We start from the raw sequence: 7,350 nt of genomic DNA, 5'->3' as shown, positions 1-7,350 counted from the left end.
ATACGTTTTAGAGACCCATTGTGCAGCATAGTGCCTGAAATTAACAATATGCTGTTGTGCACTTAAAAAATGTGCCAAGAGGCTCCATCTCATGTTAAGTGTTCCTATCACACACACAAAAAACAAAGGGACACAAGGAAACTTGGAGGTGATGATTATGTTTATTACCTTGATTGTGTGAGGATGTCATAGCTGTATGAATACGTCCAAACTCATAAAATTGTATAAATATGTTCAGGGCTTTTTTCATCTGTGTTGCTATATCAGTTATACCTCAGTGAAGCTGTAAAAAAAAAAAAAAAACGTGTGCTCCTTAGCCACTGAATGCACTGTTCTTTCCCTCAGGTGCTCGCACTCCCCATTGTGCCATCTCTACTCAGTATTTCCCATAGAAAAGTAAGGAGGCATTTCCCTTCAGCCACATTTTGGAGGGCTGACTTGCATCAATCTTTTATACTCTTTTCTAAAAGGAAGAATAAGACACTGCTGGAGAGTGGGCAAAGTTTAGCCACATAGTTCTTCATGTCTATATGCAAGCTGCACTTCTTTCAATCTTAAAATTCTGCTTAGAACTAATTTGTATATTATCTCTTTTATCCATTTGCAAAATTATAAAAAAGATTGTTTCATAAGAAACAGAAAATAGGACTTTGACACCCATTAGTCCATATGCCTTTACCCCTCCTCCCTTTCTGTGCTGTACAAACATGGCCTTCCCAATTCTTATAATGACTTCTGAGCCCTGGGATATCTGGAAATGACTTATAAAAAATGCTGAATTTCCATCTATCCCAGTCCCTGAGTCTGAGCAACAGCATGGGGAAAGGAAATACATAGTATGGATGCAGATGCATCTGGGCTTGAATCTCGACTGTGTCATTTCTCACTGTAATAACAATAACAATAATAGTAATAAAATGAACAACAGTAATAACATTAACTGTGGTGTTACCATTTATTGATGACTATCTATGTGTCAAAACCTATGCTAAGTTCTCTAACTTCATTACCTAATTTAAACCTAAACAAATAACCGTGAAGGTTAAGAATTAGTATGCCTGTCTTCCAGGGGAATAGAATCTTGCATCAGTAATCTTCATTATATCATATAGGTAGCAATTCTGTTTGTTTCAGTTACCTCATCCATAAAATGCTCAACATACTATCACAGTGCAGTGTTTTATTGTGGCGTTTTCTATTAGAATGCCCAGCACATTTATTACATGGAATAGGATAGAATGGAAGTTTTATTTTGTTCTTTGGGTCTTGGTTTTCCTTAGATAGAACTCAAGTTCCCTGCTTTCTAACATACTCCAACTGCTAGTCTGCAGTGGCCTGGCCACAACATGATGTTTGTGAGGTGCTTGCTTTCCTAGAGCTGCTTTGTAGGAGGCTGCTGATCTCAGCATCCTTTCTTCATATTGCTTCTGAATTTATCTTAACAAATTTAAGTTAAAATTTTTCTTCTCCTTATGTTTCTAAGTTAGTAATGTTGTAGCAAGAACAAACCAAAAAATAGAACTTAAAGATGAAGAACCAAATTTTCATATATCCATTTTTACTAAACAAGGTATTCTTGATAAGATTAAACTCATAGCTAACTAGGAATTTTTATTAATTGTAGTATATTGTGGGTATTTTATTTTTTCTTTTATTGTTATTTTTTAAATCAGTTTATTAATGTTTAGAAGTTGATAAAGCTATGTGCAAAATGATCCACAAAGTCCGAAACCTATTAAATACTATTTTTTTAAAAGACACGTCTCAGTTTAATTGCACTGAAAACTGTACTAAAGAGACAGCAATCTATTTTTATTTTTTGCAACATTTATACACATCTTTAACTGTTTAATGAACAGCTGTATTGAAAAACTTCTGGTATTCCTTATCAGCTAAAGTAATGCTTTAATGGTGCAAGAGGTTTGTATTTTCTTAGGAAATACACGTTCAATGGTGTTAACACAGGTTAGAAAAATCCAGTACAATGCTGAAACAAATACATTAAAAAATCATGGAAAGTACTTTTAACACAACAAAATAACCATCCTGTTGGTTGAACTAATTCACAAAATACTCTGAAATAAATGTCAACAAAAGTGGCAAAGACAGATGTATTTGTTAGACATATTCATTAAGAAATCTCTCTTGGTTTACAGCCACCCCTCCCCCCCCCCACAGAGTCAGTTTTCACCTCGTTTTGCTAGTTTGTTTCTCATATGACACAAAGGATCCTGCCTGATATCATTTAGATAAATTGGACTTCCTTATGCAGATTTCAGCCACAATGGATCATGATGCTGTAACATATTTCGTTGTAAAGTTGTTAAAAGAAAAAGAAATCAAAGTGACTTTAACCAAGTTCCAAAAAACTGATCCAGCTTACATGGATACTTTGGCCTCAGCAATAAAATTGCTTTACATCTCCAAACCATCTCCATTCCTCACAGTTTACCTCCTGGACACAGCCTACCTATTACAGACCATCAAGAAATGGACCATGCCACACCCCCAGCTCTGATGAAGGCCAGGTAGTTCTAATACAAAGTAAGAGAATTTTGAGGAGAGGTGTGAAGGGGAAGGGAGGGTGGGATATGCAGAGCATACCCAGAGAAGCAAAAGTGCACACAATCACTTGGGCTGGAAAGTAAGGTGAAAGAAAACATTTCCTCAAAGCTCCTGACAGACCCTTTCACACTGGGACGATAGTCTTCGAGAAGGGGCCAAATGAACCCTTCAGGAACTTGGCAATGCTAGACCCTTGGCTCAGCGCAAAATCAAAACTCAAGGTTGGAGTGGCGGTGTGGGTAGGAAATAGATTCCAGGTGAGGACCTGATCTCCACACTTCTCAGTGCATTGTTCACGGGACTAACCCACCAACACCCAGGTTGCTTTTACTCTGCCTGCCCTCCCTCTGGTTCCCAGCAGCTCCTCCCTGGCAGGAATCAAAACAGAGATTTTCTTTCCCTAACACTGGGTGGTGGGTGACCATGCAAGAACTCTCCCCATGGATCAGCAGCTTTCAGTTTTAGGAAGAAGAGTTGGTTTCTTTTAAATTTTGTTTATAATATACTTAAAACAAGTCAAAAAAGGGGATAGAGAAGAAAAGGTGGTTTGCATGGTATTCGACTTTTATGTTTTTTGTATTGAGTAGTATTTATTTTGTTTCTTCCAAAACTATATCCTATTTTTTTTTCACAAGGGGACTTCTAGAAGAACACTTAGAAACAAAATAAGATATATTCATGGCACTTTAGGTGATTAGGAAACAAGAGGTTGTCTAAGTGGTCATCCAACCTTGAGAGCTTCTATTTCTTGGTGTCCAAACTCCTTTGGCAAGTTTAAGGAAGACTTAAAGCTTTTTTTTTTTTCTGTAATAATATATTCTCAGTTAAAAACATTTGATTGATATATTTATACAACCTCATATTTCCCAATCACTTACCTAGATTTTCACTTTTATCAACTGGAATATTTCACCATCCTCCTTCTATTAAATCTAAGTTAGAACTATTAAATAAACATTACTTTGAATGTTTTCATAGATGCAGGACAATATAATAATGATTCTTAATACTATGGGAGGAAGGGCCATGTGAGAATAATTTAAGAGGTTTTTTTTGTTTGTTTTTTTGTTCGTTTTTTTTTTTAAATTTTTATGGTACCCCCATCCTCCTCCCCACATACACTGCCTGCACCATTAAGGGTTTGATGCTTTGCTCAAGGGGTACCTGAACATCTCATTTGAATATAACCCCACTGCGAATCATCATTACTAATGAAGTTAATTAAGGAATATGTTTCTTAACTCTGTTGAGGCTGGAGGATGGTAGGAAATCACCAAAATAAAAGAAAGAGCAGAAGTTTTGTAGTCAAACATATCTAGTTTTGGACCCCGGTTCTTGACAGGAGAGTCAAGAACTAGGAAGCATCATGTTTGTTTAACAAACCTCTTACTATGTAATGATGGGCAAAGTCCTTATTCTTCCCTGATCCTCAGTTTCCTCATTAGTAAGAATTGGTAAAACAATACACAGCTCAGAAAATAGTTGTAAAAATTGAATGAAGAAAATTTTTTTAAGCTCATAGCACAGAATCTGGAACGTGGATAGGTGCTCTTCAAACATGACTTCCCCTTGAGCTGGGTCTCAAACAGTCATTTAATCTGGTCTACTACTCTTCCCAAGTGAACACACATAAACAGAAAATTTTTCAAAAGACAACTTCATTGCCAGGCAACACTACACATGATAGAAAAGAATTGCACTGGGAAGGTTTCTGAGGGGAAAAAGTCAAAGTCAAAATTTTTAAGTGCTAGAAAGAGGAGAATTGTTCATGGAGGTAATGGTAACTAATGGTTAAATAATGATTGAAAATGAGCTCAAAGGGTAAGGCAAATGACTCCATAGGTCTGTACACTATTGGTTAAACAAGTCTCATTGTTCTTTGGCCTAGAAAAAATCTTCACTTACATTCAATAAGTATCTGACTTAGCAAGGTTACTAAGATCATGTTTCTTTCAGAGCATTAGTGTTAGAACACTTGATGTGAAGTACTGCATTTAGCAAGTAATACTATAAATCCAAAGTTTTCATTTTACACTCCCCCTGTTTCAATGCAGGAATCTCCTTAGTAATGCAGAAGGAGGTGCTCATCCAACTTCTAGGCAATAAAACACATTCGCCCAAAGCCCAGCTTGCTATCAATCAGTGCAATTAACCAACAACGAATAGAACAAGACACTGTCAGCCAAATTTTTATATTAACTATGATAAAACCTGTATGAAAGAATAGTTACGTATTAAACAGAAATCTCTCTTGGGGCGCCTGGGTGGCTCAGTTGGTTAAGCGACTGCCTTCGGCTCAGGTCATGATCCTGGAGTCCCGGGATCGAGTCCCGCATCGGGCTCCCTGCTCGGCAGGGAGTCTGCTTCTCCCTCTGACCCTCCTCCCTCTCATGCTCTCTGTCTCTCATTCTCTCTCTCTCAAATAAATAAATAAAATCTTTAAAAAAAATTAAAAAAATAAAAATAAAAAAACAAAAAACAGAAATCTCTCTAAAAAATTGTATTTACTGAATCTCCTTCAGTTCTCCTTATTTGGAAAGAGTTTTGGCTGGAAAGCGTTACTTTCTCTAACTCACCAACCCATAACCCTTTCCCAAACATGTGGCTCAGTATAATTTTTGCCATAAGCCTTTACAATTTGCACATTATGTAACTCTTATATTTATCTTCGTTCATAAAAAAATTTGAAAATTTATAAAATTCCTTTAGCCTCTCCCCTCCTTAAAGGAGAGTGTTGACTTGAACATATGTCCCCCATAGAGATGAGCTCTTTGAAATCAGAAAACATATTTTCATCTTTGCATTCCCAGCACCTAACACCATGTCAGTCACATTGAATGAAGGCATTTACATTGATGGTGGATGCTGGTAGAGGATTTGGTTGGGTCTTGAGAGAATGGAACTTGTTTGGAATAACCAATGTGGAAATGGAAAAGAAAGATAGTCAGGAGCAAGTCCCTGAGCAGTATTAGTTGATGTTTGAGACCACTCAGATTTTCTCCCTAGGACTTCTATGTAAATTGTAGAAAAATAAAATTGTCATGAAGAAAAAAACTAAATCACATGATTTGTTATTTCTCATTAATATTTTGATTTTGTCTTTTGTTTGAACTCTTTAGATATGATTTTCTGTCAAGATGGACAGTAGACAGACTTGATGTGTTATCAAGTAATTGAAGTGTTAATCACACTTTAATCCAGATGCCCTATATATCAAAATTCTCTCAACTTTCTTGAACGATTTATTATGTCCCAAATAAATCTGTGTCCCAGATGAAATTAAGTATGGAAAGAAAAGCTGATGTTAGTACCTTCCCAGTGAATAGTTAGAGAGAAAAGACAGATACAGGTAGGTAAAAAGAGATGCAAGTCCTAAAAGTTCAAGAAATTTTTTGAATAAAATTAATGGTGACACTGTATGGACATAACGAGCTCATATGGATTTCCACTTTTCATTGATTTGCAGAGAGTTAAGAATAAAGACCTCAGAGCCAGAGGATCTAGGCTAAAGTGATAGCTTTGGAAATATATAATGATGTAACTCTGGGAAAGAAAGAAACCTTTCATAATATTAGTTCTTACATTCCAGTGTCAATATGAGAACTAAGTGATGCAATATATTTAAAGTGATATGACGATTATGTCACACATCTTAAGTCCACCATGAAATTTACTTGCTCCAGAAGAAGACTCTTACGGAGTTTGAGCGATTAAACCCTTGGGTCCCTTAACAATCCACACTACTTATATTCTGTGATACTACCATTTCAAAAGATAGTTTCCTGGTCTTATGCATCTTCTGTCTGGAAACGACATGTGATTTTCTATCAGCTCCCTTTTGCCAGCACTAGTCCCATAACCTCACTTAGCATCAAGAGAAGGGATCTAAAAATTACAAGTGCACCTGGGTAATTAGTGAACAGTGAATGTCTGCTTGATTTTGTATGACCTTGGCAAGTTACTTAATCTTTTCAATCTCCAATCTCTAATCTGAAGACTGGGACAAGTGAGGGTTTCACATATACTTGTGGAGGAGGATTGTATTGGCTTCACTCCATACTACTGAATGAACTTGAACAAGCTTCTGAACTTTCCTCTGCCTCAGTTTCTCTCTCTCGTGACAATTTAATGCTTTGGAATTAAATAAGATTTCATTGTTTTAGTACACTTTCTTGGATCAGAGTAAGTGCTCAAAAACTGTTAGCTCTCTCCATGATTATTGTAAAATTTTATTGATACTACTCACGGATAGGTTCAATTGTAGCAAGATAATAAAAGTAATATAAAATACATATGACCATATCTATCTTACTTTATAAAAGCTCTCAATACTTTAAAAATATCTGTTTGTTCTCCACCACAGAGATTTGTTACTTGAAGCATATACTGAGTTTCTGTATTTTATTATGGCCTCTTCTTTAATAGTTAAAGTATTCTTAACCTAGTAAGTGTGCAAAAAATGTTTGTTCGCTGACTGCCTGGCAACATAATAAGGTTGTTGGATATGATAAAATTTGCAGACAATAAAGTTCTTTGTACTTTTACTAAGTTTAATTGTTTCTGGACAGCCAATGAAATGACAGACTGAGCAGTAAAATCTGTGTTCAGAAAGTTAGGTAACACTTCATGGTGGTGCCAAAACGTGGGTATAAATTTCAGCAGCTGAATATTTCAAGCATACTTAGTGTGTTGCCAAGTCCAAAGAGCAGAAGGGAGGGGCCCCTAGGTGGCTCAGTCCTTAAGCATCTGCCTTCGGCTCAGGTCACGGTCCCAGGGTCCTGGGAT

Source organism: Neomonachus schauinslandi, chromosome 1 (assembly GCF_002201575.2).
Source record: "Neomonachus schauinslandi chromosome 1, ASM220157v2, whole genome shotgun sequence".
Lineage (NCBI taxonomy): Eukaryota > Metazoa > Chordata > Mammalia > Carnivora > Phocidae > Neomonachus > Neomonachus schauinslandi.
Note: the sequence above shows the minus strand (reverse complement) of the source record.